This window comes from Tupaia chinensis, unplaced genomic scaffold, assembly GCF_000334495.1.
Source record: "Tupaia chinensis unplaced genomic scaffold, TupChi_1.0 Scaffold150288_1, whole genome shotgun sequence".
Lineage (NCBI taxonomy): Eukaryota > Metazoa > Chordata > Mammalia > Scandentia > Tupaiidae > Tupaia > Tupaia belangeri.
In genome coordinates, this window is record NW_006210128.1 from 997928 (window position 1) to 1016386 (window position 18459).

Consider the following 18459-nt stretch of genomic DNA (forward strand, 5'->3'; position numbering starts at 1 on the left):
GGTACAGTATTCTTGGTTGAAATTGCTTTTCCCTTAACACTTTGAATATATTTTCCCATTCTTTCCTCGCTCGCATTGTTTCCAATGAGATGTCCACTGTTATCCTGATGGGATATCCTTTGTAGGTAACTTACTGTTTCTCTCTTGCCAATCTTAGTATCTTGTCTCTGTCTGTGGTTTTGGTCAATCTGGCTATGATGTGTCTTGGAGAAGATCTTCCTGGATTGATTCTATGTGGGGTCCTCTGTATTTCTTGGGTCTGGATCTTTGAATGTCTCTCTAGGTTTGGGAAGTTTTCTTGTAGATTTCATGGAATAGATTGTCAAGGCCCTTATGAGTCTCTTCACCTTCTGGGATACCAGTTATCCAGATGTTTGGACATTTGATGGTATCTAGAATTTCTCGTATATTATTCTAATTTTGGGGGGCAATTTTCTTAGTCTTTGTGGTGGATTTTCCTAGGCCAGGGAAATCTCTACATCTGAGATTTGATTTTCTGTATGATCTAGTCTGCTTTTAATACTTTCAAGGGAAGTTTTGAGTTTCTGTATTATAACCTTCATCTCTAGCAGGTCCATTTGATTCTTTTTTATGGTATGTATTTCCTCTTTCAGATCTTGCAAGAATTATCTCACCTCCTAGAACTTGTCAACTCCTTTTTCCTGCCTCTTCTGCAGTTCATTGTCTCTCTTCTCTTCCATCTCTGTTAGCTGTGTCACTATGAATATTCTAAATTCTTTATTAGACATTTTCATGAGTTTCTTTGTACTGTCTGAGGATGAAGAAGTGTTATTCTTTTCCCTTGGAGGAGAGGCATTTTCTTGCTTTCTCATATTTCTTGTGACCCTGTGGTGATTTCTAGTCATCTGATGGATGGTGTGTTTCTTCCTAACTCTTGAAGTTCAATCTGAGCGTTCAGAGGCATGCAGGAGGAGGTGATCTGCAATCTCTCTTCCATTCCATTTTTCACTCTTTGTGCATCAGATTCAGTGGGAATAGAAGAATAGTCTGACCCTAATCATATTCAGATGTTTGGATCCTGTTCACTTGGACCTGTCTAGACACTCAGTGTGTGGATGCCACTAGAAATGAATCTGGAGGGAGAAATCTCAGCAGAAAATCTTCATTTTTAGTCAATAAAAGCAATATTTCATAGCTCAAGTTCATCTCCTAAGCATTCTACTCTTAAGGTTTCACCCTACCCTAAGGGGTGGGGAGTCCCAGTAGTGTGAGACCTGCTTAGCAGGATGGAGCTCAAGGTCACATTCAAACACGTTGAAGGGCTAGCCCCAATGCACAGTAGTAAGGCTTTGCTCCAGAGAAGATAGATCATATTTAGCAATTACCCCAGCCCCATAAGCTTGAAACACATGGGGCTACGTGCAAGGGTCCAAGAACCAACTGGCTGGAGTACTGGAGGAAGGGGATTATAGCATGACCAGACCTTGTGGAGGGTCCATCTATCTCTCTCCCCCACTCTTGCTCTCCTGTGTGCACACAGATGCACTATCATGAATTAAATAAAATTTAAAAAACAAGTTGAAGTATTTCATACTTTCTCGAGAGGTGGTATAACAGAGTGATTAATAGCACAGATCCCAGTTTCTAACTGCCTAATTACATCTTTACTCCACTATGTAAAATTAGCTGAAGCACCTGGGCAAGTTCTCTAACCTCTCTACCTAGGTTTCTTTGAAGTGGTGATAATGAGAACCAGCTATCTCACGGTGCTGTTCTGAAAATCAAATGAATGAACACATGGAAAACACTTAGGATACAGCCTGGCACATAGGGAGTAATATAGAAGTGTCGGGAACCAGCAGTTAGCGTAATGGCTATGTCGCTGAATTCCCACGTAGTCCACCGCGGTTCACGTCCCGGACCCGGTGGCTTAAAACTCACGCTGGGTGCGTGTGCGTGCGTGCCCAAGATCCCGAGAGGAGAATGGAGGAGAAGGGATTGTGGCGTGACCATCACCCCTGGGGAGTGATTTCTCGCTTTCTGTCCCTATGTCTCTCTCTGTCTGTCTGGCGAGCGCACGCGCCCTATAGCGAAAACCTCTTTAAAAAAAAAAAGTGTTTGCTTACTATTATTAATGAAATAGATGGAAATAAATCATGGGGACAGGATAGGAGAGTTTTGTCCTACAAAGAGGAAAGCTAGGGGCTGGCAGGTGGCATGGTGGTTGAGGTGCTGGACTCTCACATGGCTAGCCACAGTTCCAGTCGCAGACCTGGCAACTTGCTTTCTACTTTCCCTCTCTCTCTAGTCAAATAGAAAAATATTTTTTTTAAAAAAGAGGAAAGCTATTCAGTGGAAAAAGGTGTAGGTGGGGATGAAGAAGAAAAAATAGAAACATAAAATATTAAGGATGAAAACTTTTTAAAATTTATTTTTAATTGATAAACATTGTACATATTTATGGGATACAGCATGTTTTGATTTATGTATGCATTGTGGAAAGGATTGTGTTATATTAATTAACACAGTCATTACCTCACATGCTTATCATTTTGTGTGTGTGTGGTAAGGACATTTAAAATCCACTCAGTAATTTTCAAATATACAATACATTTTAGTAAACTCTAGTCATCCTCTTGTACAGTAGATCTCCTAAACTTACCTCTCCTAACTGAAATTTTTAATCTTCTCTTCAAGATCTCCAAATCCACCCTCTTCTGCACAGCCCCTTGTAACCGACATTCTACTCTGCTCCTGTGCATTCAGCTTTTTAGATTCCATGGAATAGCACGGAGTATTTTTTTCTCTATTCCTGGCTTATTTCACTTAACCTAATGCCCTCCAGGTTTATCCGTATCATTGCAAATAACAGGACTGCCTTCTCTTAAAGATCGAATAATATCTCCCTGTGTAATATCTGCCATGATGGATGCTTAGGTTGAGTCCATATCTTGATTATTGTAAATAATACTGTAATGAACATGGAAGTGAAGCTACTACTCTGACATGTCAATTTCATTTCCCCTGGATATATATACCCAAAAGTAGAAATGCTGAAGCAAATGGAAGTTCTATCTTTAATTTTTTGATGAGTCTCCATACTCTTCCATAATGACCGTACTAGTTTACATTCCCACCAACAGTGTGCAGTATCCTTGCACTTTTTTTCAATATCCTTGCCAATACCTTATCTTTTACTTTTTTGAGAGGGAATTTTTTGCTACAGGGTGTGTGTGTGTGCTCACCAGAGAGACAGAGAGACAGAAAGTGAGAAATGAAGGAATGGCCATGTTGTAATCCCTTCTCTCCCATTCCCCTTCTGGGATTTTGGGCACACACATACAGATTCTGGCATGAGTTTCAGGCCACGAGGTCCAGAACTCAAACCACAGTGAACCATGTGGGTGTCCAGCGCCCTAATCCTATGCCACCTACACCAGTATCTTTTTTCATAGTAGCCAATGAGACCTAATATGAGGTCTCATTGTGGTTTTAATTTGCATTTCCCAGATTAATGATGTTGAGAAATTTGCATGAACTTGTGGGCTATCTGTATGTCTTTTGAGAACTATCCTTGAGGTCTTTCCCCATTTTTATATCAGCTTGTTTTCTTGCCATAGGCTTCTGTGAATTCCTCATATATTACGGCTATCCCCCCGTAATCAGATATATGGTTCCCAGATCTTTTTTCTGAAGCCTCTAGGTTGTGTCTTTACTCCTGATAGTTCCCTGTGCTATACATAAGCTTTTCACTTCTCTGCAATGCCACTTGTCTATTTTCGTTTTTGTTGCCGATGCTTTTGGTGCCATATCCAGAAAGATTTTTGTCCAGACCAATGCCAAGGTTTCCCCCTGATTTCTTCCAGAAATGTTACAGTTCTAAGTCTTGCACTTAAGTCTTGAATCCATTTCAAGTTTATTTTTGTAAATGGGGTGAGATAAGAACCCAGCTTTATTCTTTTGCATGTGGATAGCCGGTTTTCCTAACACCTTTTCCTAAAGAGACTCTCCTTTCCGTGTGTGTTTTTGGCACCTTTGCTGAAGAGTAGCTTATTGTAGATGCGTGGATTTATTCCTGGGATTTCTATCCCGTCCCACTGGTTTATATATCTGGTTTTGTACCAGGACCATGCTACTTATGGCTCCATAGCCCACTTGAGATCGAGTAGTGTAATGCTCCACATTGGTTCTTTTTGCCTCAGATTGCTTTGGCTATTGGAGTTCTTTCGTGATTCCATATGGATCTTAGCATTCTTTTCTCTCTTTCTTTGGAATATGCCATTGCAATTTTGATAGGATTTACATCGAATCTGTAGGTCACTCTGGTTAATAAGAACATTTTAACAATGTTAATCCTTCCAACCCATGGTCACGGGGTGTCTTTCCATTTATTTGCCTTCAATTTCTTTCATCACTGTTTTACAGTTTTCAGTGTACAGACCCCTTCTGGGATTTTGGGCACACACATACAGATTCTGGCATGAGTTTCAGGCCACGAGGTCCAGAACTCAAACCACAGTGAACCATGTGGGTGTCCAGCGCCCTAATCCTATGCCACCTACACCAGTATCTTTTTTCATAGTAGCCAATGAGACCTAATATGAGGTCTCATTGTGGTTTTAATTTGCATTTCCCAGATTAATGATGTTGAGAAATTTGCATGAACTTGTGGGCTATCTGTATGTCTTTTGAGAACTATCCTTGAGGTCTTTCCCCATTTTTATATCAGCTTGTTTTCTTGCCATAGGCTTCTGTGAATTCCTCATATATTACGGCTATCCCCCCGTAATCAGATATATGGTTCCCAGATCTTTTTTCTGAAGCCTCTAGGTTGTGTCTTTACTCCTGATAGTTCCCTGTGCTATACATAAGCTTTTCACTTCTCTGCAATGCCACTTGTCTATTTTCGTTTTTGTTGCCGATGCTTTTGGTGCCATATCCAGAAAGATTTTTGTCCAGACCAATGCCAAGGTTTCCCCCTGATTTCTTCCAGAAATGTTACAGTTCTAAGTCTTGCACTTAAGTCTTGAATCCATTTCAAGTTTATTTTTGTAAATGGGGTGAGATAAGAACCCAGCTTTATTCTTTTGCATGTGGATAGCCGGTTTTCCTAACACCTTTTCCTAAAGAGACTCTCCTTTCCGTGTGTGTTTTTGGCACCTTTGCTGAAGAGTAGCTTATTGTAGATGCGTGGATTTATTCCTGGGATTTCTATCCCGTCCCACTGGTTTATATATCTGGTTTTGTACCAGGACCATGCTACTTATGGCTCCATAGCCCACTTGAGATCGAGTAGTGTAATGCTCCACATTGGTTCTTTTTGCCTCAGATTGCTTTGGCTATTGGAGTTCTTTCGTGATTCCATATGGATCTTAGCATTCTTTTCTCTCTTTCTTTGGAATATGCCATTGCAATTTTGATAGGATTTACATCGAATCTGTAGGTCACTCTGGTTAATAAGAACATTTTAACAATGTTAATCCTTCCAACCCATGGTCACGGGGTGTCTTTCCATTTATTTGCCTTCAATTTCTTTCATCACTGTTTTACAGTTTTCAGTGTACAGATTGTTCATGTCTTTGGTTAAATGTATTCTCAAGTACTTAATGCTTTATGCTATTGTAAATAGGATTTTCTTGATGTTCCCCCCAATAGTTTGTATAAAAATGCTACTGATGTTCATATGCTAGTTTTGTATCCTGCAACTTTACTGAATTCGTTTATTAGCTCTAACAGTTTTTTGGTCCAGTCTTTAAGGTTCTCTATATGTAAGATTTTGACACCTGCACACAGAAACAATTTAACTTTTAATGGTGAAATATTTAAGATAATCATTTAGACATAAAGGAAAAAACACAAGAAGATAAAAACAAATAGATGATAAATAGGAATAGAGAAGTGGATGACTTGACATAGAATAGAGAGAGTGATAGAAAGATAGAAAATAAAAAGGAGATTGAGGAGTAGGTAGATTACATAATGAAAAAGTTATATAGAGAAAAATAGTGGCAACATTAACTGGTAAAAATATGTAAGTGACAGGGGTCTTCAAAAAGTTAACAGAAAACACGAATTATAAAAAAATTATGCATGGACTTCTTTTTTTTCTCACCAAAATAAACTCATATTCTAATTTTATTTTCCATGAACTTTCTGAAATCCCCTGGCAGATGGAAACTCAGAGTGAAATATAAAAAATAGTGTTAGATACTAAATGGGGAGGAGCATAAAGAGAAGATAAAGGAGAGAAAGGTGATAAGAATTAGGCGAAGACGAATGGAATGGCGTCCAGTCTGTGGGAGGGAGGAGACTGCTCTCCTAGCTCTGCACAGCCCTGCCCCCTCCTCGGCCCTCCCACTCCCACGCGGCTCAGTTCCATCTCTTCTGGCTTCTGGACCATGTTGCTTTCTTCCTCAATTTAGGAACTCGCCGTTCTCAGTTCTGAACAGTTCAGAAATCTGTTTTGTTCCGTCTGGTTTCCTAATTGTTTTGTGTGTGCAATTCTTGTCTCCATTCCGGAAGACTGTGTTCCCAACAAGAGTACCACTGTGCTCTCAGTATCCCAGTGGGAGGCTAAGAGAAAATGTGGAGAAAGACAGTCCTGGTGAAGAAGCAGGAGTCGTAGGGGCATTCCAATTTCTTGCTACCACTGTCATCACAGTGGTAGCAAAAGCTTATACGATATATGACAACCCTCCCCATTCTGTGTTGCTTAAGAGTTGGACCCCTAGAACGCTGCATTTTAAAATAAATATTTGGCCTCTCATATAAAATTATGGGCTCCCAGAGGGCAGAGACCATGCGGACAGAGTTGTAACAATTAAAGGATGAGCAGAAGCATAAATTCTGTATTCATCACTTCCATCCATTTAAAATTTCTATCACTCATAGTCAATGTGCTTGGCCCTACAGACAGAAATTGTGGTCAGGAGAAGAGGGATTCTGGTATAAGGAAAAGGATGTAAGAATTTCCATTACACAGGTCCTGAATCTAGGACAGGGGCCCTGTTAGGATCCAGAGAGTTCTGGACATGTAGGCCAAGTGAAACTCCCCCAGACGATCTAAACCAGTTTTGTTCCTCCTAGACAAGAGGAAGGAAAAGTCCCATCCTTAACCACAGAGAAATAAAAGTCTTCCTCCCTGATTATATACAATTTACAGCAGAGTGTTTCATTTGGTGTCCAAGAGCCTGTAATAGCTGGAATTACTCTTGTTCCTCTTCCTCTTCGAAGGGCCAGAGCTGAAAAGTGCTCTGTGATTATGTGTTAGCGGATGAAATCCTCATGCCAAACTTGCCTGGCTCTAGTTAGGTGTGTAAGCACGTCTGTGTGTGTGTGTGTGTGTGTGTGTGTGCTTCCAGAACTAACATTTTCCCTTCTCTTTGTACTGTTTTTCAATTCCTAAGTAATGAATTTTAATATCTTTTGGGGGGAGAAAAAAGAAAGGAGGGAGGAGGAAGAGGAAAGAACCATGACCCTATTCCACAGCTTCACGTGAGGATGGAGAACTCCAGTAAGAACAGAGCAGAACACTAAAGGGGGCAGGACTGTGACATGAAATTTTGGGCGGCCAGGGGATGAGAACCTGAAATGACGGCTTTCCTAGATCATGAAGGTGAATATTGCCATACCAGGACTTGTTCTGCTGTGCCTGGCACCCCCAGGAGTTCAGCTCCAGAAGCTCTGGGTCAGCTGGTACATTTTATGAAATATTAAAAACTGAAGTCTGGAGTCACATACTTTATTTATTTAGAATTATTTTTATTTTAACTTTATTTATTTATTTACTTACTTAGACCAGAGAGGAACAGAGTGAGAGAGAGAAAGAGAGAAATAAAGTAAGAAAGCAAGCTGCCAGGTCTGGGACTTGAACCACAGTTGGCCATATGGGAGTCCAGAACCCTTAATCACCACTCCACCTGCCAGCCCCTGGTGGCACACGCTTAAAACAGCCGAGTAGTAAATATTTTAGGTTTTGTGAGCCATGCGTTTTCTGTTAACGGTCATTCAGCCTTGCCACTCTACTGAAAAAGAAGCCATAGACAACATAAGGGAACTTTGAAAAGTATACTGAAAAATGGAATTAAAGTAAAAGTTTATTTTGGTGCAAAAATTTTTGCACAATTTTTTTAAAAGAGTTTTTTGCTATAGGGCGTGTGCACTCATCAGAGAGATAGAGACAGAATGTAAGAAATCAACCCCGGGGGGATGGCCAAGCTGCAATCCCTTTTCCATTCTCCTCTCCGGATTTTGGGCACGCATATGTGCCTGGTGTGAGTGTTAAGCTACCGAGTCCTGGACTCAAACCGCGGTCGACTATGTGGGAGTCCAGCAACATTAGGCCATCCACTGGTCCCATACGATTTTTTTATAATATGCATTTTCCAAGAACTTGATAAAGACCCCTCATTTGTAAACAAGTAGACATGCCTAGGTCCCAATAAAACTTTATTTACAAACACATGCCAAGATCAGAAGCACAGCCACTCGTGTTTTAAGAAGCACCCACGTGACAAATATCACGTTTTGCTCTAACCTTCGTCGAAATTGGAGAAAAATGGACTTCATCAGACAAATGGCAAGTCCTTTACGAGCACACTAGAGCGCCACCTTCTGTTGGGCTTGCTGTTTCTTTCCTAACATTAGCTCCTTATAGTAGACTCTGGGATATTTTTGAAGACTGTAACTTTTTACTCTCAATGACCCTCATAAAAATTGTTTCTGATTTAAAAAAAAAAAATTAAAAGAGGAAGAAAGAAAGAAAACAGGCAGAGATTCAGATGTGGCTGGTAGGCTTAATTTGCTGACCCTTGCCCTGAGTGATTTCATATTAAAAACCTAATTTTGAAAACTCCTGAAAATTTAGAGTAAATATAAGATCAGAAAAGATGAAGAAGAGAAGAAGTGGAAAAGGAATATAGTTGTTTTTAGAACAGGGACAACCTGGAGTACCTGACCCTACGGTCTAACTACACAGTGTAAAAATCCCAGGTGTAGTAATTTGTGAACTTTGGCAAGCCTCAAGTAGGGCTTTGAGTACTTGCAAGGAAAGCAGCTGTACAAAATTTCAATTCTAGGGCCAGACTCATAACCTAGTGGTTAAGGGGTGCTGGATGCCACATGGCTGACTATGTGGTTCAAGGCCTGGCCCTGGCAACTTGAAAAGCACATTGGGTACCTATACATGTGTGCCCCAGATCCTGACAGGTTGGAGCAATGGAGGAGAAGAAATTGCAGTATGATCACAACCCATTGGGCGGTCTCTCCCACACTCCCATCTCTCTGGTGAGCATACATGCTCTCTGGCAATAGTTTTTCTTAATTGGGTCCTAAATAAAAGGACTTACTACCTGTATTTATCTATTTCTATGTAACAAACTAACTCAAAGCCAAGTTCTTTATCACCTCTAATAGGTTTGTGGGTCAAGGATTCAAGAATGGTTTGGCCAGGTGATCTGGATCATGGCTTCACATATGGCTCAGTCAACCTAATTACAGTCTTGACTAAGACTTAAGGGTGTGGTGTACATGCCCAGTGAGCTGGTGCTGACCGTGGGTAAGAGGTCTCGGTTCTTCCTCACGTGGGCCTCTCTACCTGCTGCTTGAGTGTCCTCACAACATGGCAGCCAACTTCTTCCAGAGAAGCAATCCAAGAAGAAAAGATAGAAGCCTCAATGCCCTTCACAAACTGGCCTCAGAAGTAATATGCCATTACCCTCACTATATTCTATTGGTCACAAAGCCCAGCCCTGGCTCAATGTGGGGAGAGGCTAACCAAGGGTGTAAACACCAGGAGGTAAGTTAATAGGGCCCATCGTAGGAGCTGGCTACCTAGCACTGAAGTAACAGAGTTCAAAGATGCAGCTCTGGCTTAGAGGCTGGCTACCTGCCACTCTAGCAACAAAGAGTGCTACAAGATACAGCTCTAGGTCTTAATCTAGAAACTGCATGTTAGGTGGGTTTAAATTGTATTAGAATATATTTTCCAAAGAAAGAAAACATAACAAATTGTTGCTTGAACAATAGTGTTTATTTCACTGAAGAGGTGGGAGCTTTCAGGACTGGTAAATTCAGCAGCTTGATGATATCAGGCTTTCTGTAGGTATTTTAGCTTTTCCTTGATGGTCACAGGATGGTGACCACGAACGTGGCCAAAGCCTACACTTCATGCTTGCCCAGTTACGTGTGATGGCAGAAAGAATGGAATAGGGTTGGGTAGCCAGCCAGCAGTGCTTGCCACAGAAACCTGATGTGTACACGCATGTGTGGCTCGGAGTTCAGTGATATGAAACAGAATACTGTGGCCTTCCTGGAATCCCAGGCTTTTAAAGATCACCAAGTCCAGGTCCCATCTGACATTTGCAGTCCTTCTAGCATATCCAAGAGATTCCTTTCACTGTAATGAACTAGCATGGACACAGTGAATACATGGCAGAGCCTTTGGTCAGGTGCAGAATGGTGAAAATACGTAAAGTTGGGGCCCATCTCTTTAAGGGGTCGTCCTTGAGCTCCTGACTACTAGCAGGACTGTGCATGACTAACAGTCTTTTGCTACGGACTGCCCCAGTCACTCAGACTGCCATGCAGATGGATATCTTGTCACTTCTGCCTTTAAAATGAGTTCCAGCGTTCAATATTGGCAAAAACTGTTTTAAAAGCAATTATAATAATCTAACAATGAAATTGCTTTACACTTTAGTCTTTGTAAGCAGAGATTAAAAGATTCTATAATGGGTATTCCTGTATAGGATGAAAAGCTGTATGGCATGACCTCTAAGTTCCATCCTAACTCCCAAATCAGTTCTTCTTCTATATTTATTGTGACAGATTTCTTTCTAATGTCAAACTTATACCTCTTCAATTGAGCTTTCAACAGGTTTAATGACGTTATAGACTATCAGAACTAACATGACCATATAGACTCTGTACCCCTATATTTCTCAGACATCATGAGTCATTGATTCTATTAATTTAGAATTTTGTGACCTTTCTTTTCTTATTTGAAATTCCTTTTTTTCCCCGAATTTTGCCAGCAGCCATATGCACTCACCACAGACAGAGAATGGGAAGGTGGGGGTTGGGGAGGAGGAGAAAGCACCTTCTAATGGGGTGTGGCCACACCACAATCCCTTATTCTCTGTTCCTCCATCTTGGCGGGATTTTGACCATGCACATCTGGCCTATGTTTTTTTCTTTCTTTCTTTCTTTCTTTTTTTTTTTGAGGACACATGAGAATTTTATTTTCAATTAACCATAAGCCTGCCAACTTCTTAATGAAAGCATTACTCTTCTGCTTGATACCCAGCGGCACCCACTTTAGAAATTTAGTAAAAACTACATAATGATTCCACTTTGAAGTTTTCCCCAGAGGCTAACACGCTTTGACCGAAAGTCTAACCACATACCAGATAAACTTCCTAGAAGGAATTCTTTCTTAATGAAGAATTCTTACTATTTCTTCTTTTTAAAATATTCTACCTTTATCCTGATGTATTAATAATTGAGTTGATCAAGAAAATAAAGGCTAAGGGTCATCAGGCTAACTTCCTTAAAGGGAAAAAATAGAGGAAAAGCTTTTCCAATGATCTTTGTTCGAATACAGTACGGAAACGAGTAAATGGAATACATAATTCAGATAAGGACTAAAATAAAGTGACATTTATAATGTATTTGGCAATGAATATGTAATTATATATTTAAATTTCAACTTCCATATGTAAGATCACAGCCAAGGAGGTTAGTCACAATTTAAAATTTTATCACCAGGGAACCAGCAGTTAGCATAATGACTATGTCGCTGGACTCCCACGTAGTCGACCACGGTTCACGTCCCAGACCCGGTGGCTTAAACTCACGCCGGGCGCATGTGCGTGCATGTCCAAGATCCCGAGAGGAGAATGGAGGAGAAGGGATTGCGGCGTGACCATCCCCCCTGGAGGGTGATTTCTCGCTTTCTGTCTCTCTGTCTCTCTCTGCCTGTCTGGCGAGCGCACGCGCCCTATAACAAAAAACTCTAAAAAAAAAAAAAAGATTTATCACCACCGATTTTTACCATCTTCTCATCTCTATGACTTTACTTATGACTTTGTGGCTTTACTTCCAACCCTGATGCATGAATTTGTTTAAATGTAATAATAAAGCGCCGTTTCTCCTTTGGAGGGGTATAATTAAAAAAATTAAATAACATATTAAAGATATTACTAAAAATAGTTCACATTTTAAATATGGCATCTACAATGAATATCTATAGGAATTTTTCTAATTGACTTTGAAATCTCACAACCTCCCTGTTTAAAGAAATATTCTCTCTGAAATAATTAGACCGAATACTTTAACAATGAGAAACTTAGTCTCAAGACCCTATTTCATCCCCAAAACAGATAAGGATATGACAAAAAAGGAAAACTACAGACCAATATCATTGATGAATATAGATGCGAAAATTCTCAACAAGATACTCGCAAATCGTATCCAACAACATATAACAAAGATCATTCATCACGACCAGGTAGGCTTTATACCAGGGATGCAAGGGTGGTTCAATATACGCAAGACCATAAATGTAATACACCACATTAACAGAAAGAAAGATAAAAACCATATGATCATCTCAATTGATGCGGAGAAAGCGTTTGATAAAATACAACATCCTTTTATGATTAAGACTCTCAGTAAGATTGGTATAGAAGGGTCATTTCTGAACACAATAAAAGCAATCTATGAAAAACCTACAGCTAATATTATACTGAATGGGGAAAAGCTGAAAGCTTTTCCTCTGAAAACAGGTACTAGGCAAGGCTGCCCACTTTCTCCACTGCTCTTTAATATAGTACTGGAAGTCTTAGCTATTGCAATCAGAGAAGAGAACAGTATTAAAGGCATTCGAATAGGCAAAGAAGAGTTGAAAATATCTTTATTTGCAGATGACATGATGGTATACTTAGAAGACCCAAAGGTATCCATGAAAAAACTGCTTGAAGTAATAAGTGAATACAGTAAGGTGGCAGGATACAAAATCAATATCCAAAAATCTATAGCATTTCTATTTATGAACAACAAGTTGAATGAAGCAGAGCTGAAGAAAGGAATCCCTTTCACCATAGCCACAAGATGTATAAGATATCTAGGGATAAACCTAACTAAGAAAGTCAAAGACCTTTATAAAGAAAACTACGAGAATCTTAAAAAAGACATTGAAAGTGACATAAAAAAGTGGAAGGACATCCCATGCTCCTGGATTGGTAGAATTAACATAATCAAAATGGCAATTCTACCCAAATTAATCTACATGTTTAATGCAATTCCAATCAAAATACCAGAGATATTCTTCAGAGATCTAGAAAAGACAATTATAGAATTTGTCTGGAACCATAAAAGACCTCGTATTGCAAAAGCAATCCTGCGTAAGAAGAATGGAGTAGGAGGCATATCACTCCCTGATCCCAAGATATACTATAAAGCTGTGGTCATCAAAACAGCATGGTATTGGCATAAAAACAGACATGTGGACCAATGGAAGAGAATAGAGACCCCAGAAATAACTCCCAAAGCTTATAGCCAACTGATCTTTGACAAAGGATATCAGTCAATCCATTGGGAAAAGGAAAACCTCTTTAGTAAATGGTGCTGGAAAAACTGGGTATCCACCTGCAGAAAGATGAAACTGAACCCCCATCTTTCACCATTAACAACAGTCAACTCAAAATGGATCAAAGATCTGAACCTAAGACCTCAGACAATAAAACTACTTGTGGAAAATGCTGGGGAAACTCTGGGAGACATTGGAGTAGGCAAAGACTTCTTAAATAAGACTCCCAAAGCACAGGCAATAATCCCTAAAATAGACAAGTGGGACTATATTAGACTAAGAAGTTTCTGCACAGCAAAGGACACAGTAACAAGTGTGAACCGACAACCCTCAGAATGGGAAAATATTTTTGTTAAATATGCCTCAGACAAGGGACTGATAACGAGAATACATAGGGAACTCAAGTGCCTTATGCGAAAAAAAATGATTAACCCGATTAAAAGATGGGAAAGTGAGCTGAACAAAAGTCTCTCTAAGGAAGACATACGAACAGCCAAAAAGCATATGAGGAAATGCTCGACATCCCTCATCATAAGGGAAATGCAGATAAAAACCACAATGAGATACCACCTAACCCCTGTCAGAATGGCAAAGATTAAGAATATAAAAAGTGATAAGTGTTGGCGGGGATGTGGTGAAAAGGGAACCCTCCTACACTGTTGGTGGGAATGTAAACTAGTTCAACCACTGTGGAGAACAATATGGAGGTTCCTCAAAGATCTACAAATAGAACTACCATTTGATCCAGCAATCCCACTTCTGGGTATTTACCCAAAAGACAGGAGAACGCTCAGTCAGAAAAGTGCTTGCACATCCATGTTTATTGCAGCATTATTCACAATTGCCAAGACATGGAACCAACCTAAATGTCCACAAACTGATGAATGGATTGGAAAAGTGTGGTATATATACTCTATGGAATACTACTCAGCCATAAAAAATAACAAGACCCTGGAATTTGATAGAAAATGGTCAGATATGGAGGATCTATTGCTGAGTGAAGTAAGCCAGGCTATGAAAGAAAGATATTGTATGTATCCACTCAATATATACCGACTATCCGCACTCTATAATAGAGAGCAAAAATTCGGAGGACATAAACACAGTGAAGGTACTTAATGAGAATAGGACAGTGTGGAATGGGGTAAGTGAAGAGAAGAGGATAGAGAAAGATAGCAAGTGAACAATAGAGAGACAGGACGTTAGTGAGAAACAGATAGGGGTTATTAACTGTTGATGATGACATGTATAGTATTCTCAACTGGATTGGTCTGAGAAGTATTTCATGATGGGCAAAGTATTTTTACAAGCAAAACGAGAAATAACAATTGACTGTTTTATAAAAATAATTAGAATAATAAAAATAATGATTGGGGAAAACAGAAAAGATATTGAATGTTGAAGTGGGGAGATTAATGTCTCTGTACTGACTGACATGCATGGCATTCCCTTTTGAAAAAACAATGTAATACAATGTAAAGTTATATGTAATCCAATGTAATATAAAGAAGATTATAATGATAATAAAAATAAAAATTAAATTAAAAAAAAGACCCTATTTCCATGATAAAATAGTTGAACAAATTTCCTAAATATGTTCTATATAAATTTTCTTGGTGATAAGATGCCAAGAATATGGAAACATGTTTACTGTAATGGGACATTTAGTGGCATCAGTTTCCCACCAAAGTCATTTACGGAGGATTATGTCGGCCGTTTCCACCGGTGAGCAGGAGGGTCTTCCACTAACGGCTCCCCTGGTTTCCATTCAATCATTTTTTCTCGCCAGACTTAGTTCATTTTCTGCCTGAAGAATGGCCTCTTCTATTTGACCACCCTGAAGTTGGTCTTCTGATTTTTTACCACCTGATTCTGCTTTCACCACACCCAGCCTATCATTTGTCATCTGCTCTGTATATTTTCTATATGCTGCATTTTTAGGCATTTGCTGAAGACTTTCAAGAATCTTTGCATACGATATTCTCAGGCGCTCATGCGGATTGTCAGACACAGCCAACCCCACAAGATCCATGGTCTTCTTCAGCAAACCCGCCATGACAGCCCCACCTGGCATATTTTTCAAGCACAAGGCGAGGATTTGAACCGTGGTCAGCCAGGCACAAACTGGTTCTCTTGATCGCCAGACCATAGAACTGGCCCTGTTACCTGGCATTTCAAAGTCATATTTCAATCAATTTTTTGTGATATAATTTACATAGAATAAAATAGTCATTTTACATATACTATTTAGTAGGTTTTGAGAAATGCAGAACCATCACTACCAACCAGTTAGATTATTTTCTTCAACCCAGTAGGTCCCTTCCTTCAAGTCTCCTTGCATCTAATCCCCAGCATGCTTGGCTGAGTGCACCACCAATCTGCCTTCTGGCAGTGTGGATTATTTTCTTACCTAGTCTCGCATACAATTATTTTAAACAGCATCATAAATATGATCTCTTGTGTAGCTTGAGTTTAGTCAAATATTTTCGAGATGCATTCATATTATCATATATAATAGTAGTTCATTCCTCTCTAATGTTGAGTAGTTGTCCCCTGAATGGATATACCACACCACGAGTCATCAATCATTCTCTTGTTGATGTATTACACATCTGAATCATTTCCAATTTGGAACAATCGTGCATAAATATGTTATGAATTTTCATGTACAAATGTCCAGTGTTATATGAAATATATTTTAATTTCTCTTGAGTAAAGCCTTAGGAGTGAAGTCGCTGAAATGTATGTTAGTGTAGGTCAGACTGTATGAGAGCTGCCACCTGGTTGTCCCAGCTACATTCCCAGAGGCAGCACTGGAGAGTTTCAGACTGACCCACATCTTTCTCTCCCCTTGGCGTTATCGCACTTTCCAATTTTAGCCATTCTATGGAGGAATATTTCACTGTGCTTTAAATTTGCCTTTTCCAAATAAGTCATGATGTTAAGCATCTTTTCATATGCCAATGAACTGTTCACATGGTGTTTTCTTTAAAGTTCTGTTCACATCTGGCTCATTTGAGTTGTTTATTTTATTACTGAGTTCTTTATATATTCTGAATATTAGTCCTTTCTCATATATACATACTGTAAATATTTTCTCTCAGGTCATGACTTTGGTTTTTATATTATTAATACTGTCTTTGAAGACCAGACATTTTTAACTGTGATGAAGTTAAATTAAATTTAAAATTATTTTCGTTTATGGATCCTGCTTTTATTTTAAGAAATTGCCTCCTAACAAATGCTTTCCATATATGTTTTCTTTTGGAAGTTATATAGCGTTAACTTTTACATTTAGGTCTATTTTGAGATCATGTTTGTACACAATAGGAAATATAAATTAAAGTTTCTTTTCTCCCCCATTATCTGTTTTCTATTGCTGCTGTAATAAATTACCATGCATTGGGACCAGCAGTTAGTGTAATGGCTATATCACTGGACTCTCATGTAGTTGACTGCAGTTCGAATCTGGGACCCAGTGTCTTAAACTCACGCTGGGTGCGTGTGCGTGCGTGCCCAAGATCCCGAGAGGAAAATGGAGGAGAAGGGATTGTGGCGTGGCCATCCCCCTTGGGGGGTGATTTCTCGCTTTCTGTCTGTCTGTCTCTCTCTGTCTTTCTGGTGAGCACACGCACCCTATAGCAAAAACCTTTCCAAACAAAAGAACAAAAATATTACCATGTATTTAGTGGCCTAAGACAGACAGATATATTTTCTTACAGTTCTGTAGCATCAAAGTCCAACATGGGCTTCACTGGGCTAACATCAAGGTGACAGCAAAGTTGATATTTTAAATTTTTCTGGGGATGGTATGGAAGAATCCATTCCTTTCCTTTCTGGCCTCTGGAGGCCACTCATACCCCTTGGTTTGTGACCTCCTCTCTCCATCTTCACAGCCCAGGATGCAGTCTTGCTCTGCACCTTCCTTTTGTAGACACATCCTGCTGGGACTGCTTCCTGCCTGTCTCTTCCATGTTGAAGGACACTTGTAATTACATTGGCCCACCTGAAATACCCAGAATTATCTTCCCATCTCAAACTTAATCTGACCAATTGCAACATCTCTTTGTACTATATAAGATCACATTCCCAGGTTCTGGGGATTCAAAAGTGGCCGTGTATGGGGGCAGCTGTTACCTACCAGAATAGCGGTGGATCGTGCCAGCAACATTTATTGAACCACCTCAACGTCTTGGCTGAAATCAGTTGTCTATATATGCACGGATCTATTTCTGAATTGGATTCGGTGGCATCAACCTACACATTAGGTCATCAGGAAGGCCACGACATTTCTTTCTCTGCAAGACTGCACCGTGACTTTCTGACGACCGGCACCCTTCCTGCAGCGGCATCGTATCCTCTTGATCTCTGCGGCTTTACAGAAGCCTTGAAATCAGAGCCTGTCCGTTTTCAACCTTGTTCTTTTCTTCCAAAATTGCTTTGACTACTTTTTTTTTTTTTTTTACATTTCCTTTAAGTTTTAGACTGAAACTGTCAATTTCTAGAAAAAGCCCCTCTCCCTCATGTTTTCTTTTTCTTTTTTTTATTTTGTATATATGATCAGTTATTTAATTAGGTTCTTGGCAAAAAACTTAGAACACCAATTTGTGAGGATGAACTCCATTTGTAAGGGCAAACACGGATCGCAGGGAGCCCTGGAGCTGAGCAAAAGCTTTGATTTTTGGTAAAATTTGCGAGTCCACAGCTTTCTGATCAACCTTGCGCTGCTCTGAAATCTCGTATTTCTCCTTCTCTGTGTCGAAGATCTCACCTTCCTGGTGTCTGGGCTTCCGCAGTTTCTTTTTCTTGAAGTAAGCATCGATAAGGTGCTTTGGGAATTTTACTTTGCTAATATCAATTTTCGTGGAGGTGGCAATGACAAATTTCTGGTGTGTTCTACGCAGTGGAAC

The 18459-nt window shown here is 39.7% G+C and overlaps 1 pseudogene; it reads right to left on the minus strand.

Moving 5' to 3' along the window:
• Positions 1 to 15253: 15253 nt before the first annotated feature.
• LOC102490519 (NADH dehydrogenase [ubiquinone] 1 alpha subcomplex subunit 5 pseudogene) lies at positions 15254 to 15605 on the minus strand (annotated as a pseudogene).
• Between the last annotated feature and the right edge of the window lie 2854 nt (positions 15606 to 18459).